A 3,344-nucleotide genomic window follows, 5' to 3' on the forward strand; every position below is an offset into this window, starting at 1 on the left:
AGCCGGCGGCGGAAGCAGCTGCGCAGAACCCATTCCCCTCCCCCTGGCAAATTGGCGCTCTTTGGAGGATCCTCTTCGGCAAGGCGAAAGCCCCCGGCAGACAGGCAGTCACCCACCACACAGGGAAAGGGCTGGGGAGGCACCCTCGGCTCGGTAGCACAAGAAAGGGCGGCGTGTCTAGGTTTTCTGCAGTGTGCCACCAAGATCAAGCAAGACGGCTGTTTGTAACGTAAATGTACAGGAAAATGTTTCTGTGCGATTCGTCCATTCAAGGGCAGATATGCCTCCCTACACATAATATTGGGGCGGGGGGGAGAGAAGAGTTGCTGCGACTCAGCTCTCGGTCGAAGCACCAACACCTCTTCGAGCAGGAAGCCCTTCCCACTAATATAGTATTAACATTTACACGGTTCAAAGCAAGGGGTAGCCGACCGTGTTGGTCTGAAATAGTAGAACAAAGTTTGAGTCCAGTGGCACCTATAGATCAAGCTGCATGTGCACACCAAAGCTCTTACCTTGAATAAAAGTGTTGGTCTTAAAGGTGTCAATGGACTCAGACGTTCAGAACAATTCATATACATTATCCTCCAGTATCCTTGAGAGGTAGGCTGGCATTCTCATCCCCATATTTCATATGGAGGGCTGTGCTGAGGAAGCTTGCATAAGGCTAGTCAGATCATGGCAGAGATGAGATTCAAACCAGGTGATGTGTGATCTGATCTCAACAGTTCTGTCTTAAGTAGTACTGTTTTGGAATCTTACTCAGGTCTACTCAGTGGGGGCTTACTCCCAGGAAAGACTTAGGGATGCCAGCCTCCAGGTGGGACCTGGGGATCTCCTGGAATTACAGCTCATTTCCAGAATACAGAGATCAGTTTTCCTGGAGAAAATGGGTGCTTTGGAGGGTGCACTCTGTGGCATTGAACCCCACTGAGGTCCCAGGCTCTATCCCCAAATCTCTGGGGAGTTTCTCAGCCTATAAACTCTACCCCCTCCATCCCCCACCCAGTGTTTATGGGGGAACCTGGCAACCCTGCCTGTGGATTGTACTGTCAAGCTCTTAACCAGTCTAAAATGGGACTCTACACCTGCTCAAGGGACTTTCCTTGTACTTCATGTTTCACGGTTAAGATATAGCATTGCAAATATATGCCAGGACAAAATGACAGCTCAGATAATAGGATAGTGCTGTCCATCCATCAGTGCAATTATACACCTAATATCTGGGGCTAGGAAGTATAGTTTCAGGATAAGAAAGTGAGAAGGGGTTTCACCCTGCAATCCCAGCTGTTAACATACCACAAGTACAACTATATTATAGCATACCATTGAATTATACCAAACATTCATTGTGGAATTAGTATTTTATATACACAAAGGACTGTATTCCCTGGTTCTCACATACTTTGAATACACACATTTAGATTATAAATTCCTTTCGCTTCCGCTAATCCAGTGGTTTTTACACTGCATTCTGGAGAGTCCTGGAGTTCCTTGATGAGTTCAGTAATGGCAAACAAGGCCTCTTCCCAGCAGGACCAGATCTACATGGTTTTTGAGGGGGGGCAAATTAAAAAATGGCGCCCCTTTATGGACCATTCTATTTTACGGTCCCATAGAAATATGATGGACTCCATACCCAATTTGGCACACACACCCCTCCGGCGCCCAGGGCAAGCACCCCCCTCTGCCTCCCCTAGATCCGGCCCTGCTTCCCAATTAATGTGCAGAGGGAGGAGACAGATTCTAGTGTAGGATAGTAAAGGGCTGAGAGAATGCCTCATGTAAAGCAAATGTGAGCTCTAGAAAATTCTCAGAATCCATTGTAACGCATAGGGATTCCACAGCACAACTGTATGGAAAGTATTCCCTGAAGACTCAGCATCTGAAAACCACTGTATTAGTCTTAAATCACTATAACAGTCATTTATGTGGATTGTGCTGTAGAAATAATCAAAAGCAAATAACACAAAGTATGGTTGACATAGTTATTATGTAAGTCAGTAAGTCTGGAAACATTGAGGCTACATTTGAACAAGACAGTCACTTGATAGAATTTACACTGCCACTTCAGTTGGAATTAAACTGTCAGTGTTCTTTACATCATGAAACACTTGTCAGGTTTATTTGGAGTTTCAGTATTTTTATTTATTCATTTTACCAAAATTTAAACCTGTCTTTCTACCCTTAGGAGGGCTGCCAATACAGCTAACAAATTAAAACATACATAATAAACATACATAGCCAATACAGCTAACAAATTAAAACATACATAATAAACATACATAAAACATACATTAAAAACATTTTAAAAACTATTAAAACCAACAAAGATCATTAAAACAATTAAGGCCAGAACTCAAAACATACAAAAGCATTAAAAACTGTTAACACTGGGCACTGTTGCACAAACCATGTACATATGTAGAGCTTGTCTCATTTTGGACTGTGATTGCTGCAGTCCTCTGATTAGTACATGTTCAGAACAATGGAACAATAAAGGTTTCAGAGTTCTAGGGTGAGCAGCCAGTATTGTCAAGACAACCACACTAAACATTTACATGACAATTCCAAATTACTTTCAAGAGGCCAGATTCTGCTTCATTATTCATTACACTTGTTTAATTGACTATTATAAATACTTGCAGAGGGTGTCATAGCTATAAGGTATGTGTTAGTTTGTTGGCTATTTAGATCTCATTTAACTGTCGTGTAGCCTGATTTTATGCAAGGCCTGCATGCATCTTTCTTGAACACATATGAAAAAGATGCCTTATACTGAATGAATTAAAATATTCCTCTGTCAAAGTCAGTATTATCTGCTCTCACACAGGCAGTTTTCTCCACGGATCGTTCATATCATCTACTACTTGATCCACTTAATGGAAGGTGCTGGCCATGACACATTGAATCTGGGATCTTCCCCCCATACAAAGCAGTTGCTCTGCCGCTGAGCCATGGCACTTCTCCAGCCTGTTTTCATTCGAGGACCAAAAACTTTTTATTAAGAGATATCAGAACTAAAAAGTCTTAACCTCTGCTCCATTCGCGCTTCTGGCAAAGTGGGCTTTGGTCTAGGGAAGCTTCTGCCTCCAAACAAAACACAGGAGAACCGCAAGAGTTATTTCCGCTACAACCCCCTGAAAGTCTAGCTAGGGCGAATCTTTTTTCAAGATGCTGAGAATTTTTGTAAAGATTTTTAAACTGTAACCAGGAGCCACTGCTGGAAGCTGATAGTTCTCTGACCCTTGAGCCCGACAACAAAATGGTGGTGGCTGCGTTTTCGTTAAGTGCCCTTAAATAATATGGCTCCCTTCCTAAAGGCTCTTTCGACGTCTTGCAAC

This window comes from Heteronotia binoei, chromosome 1 (assembly GCF_032191835.1).
Source record: "Heteronotia binoei isolate CCM8104 ecotype False Entrance Well chromosome 1, APGP_CSIRO_Hbin_v1, whole genome shotgun sequence".
Classification (NCBI taxonomy): Eukaryota; Metazoa; Chordata; class Lepidosauria; order Squamata; family Gekkonidae; genus Heteronotia; species Heteronotia binoei.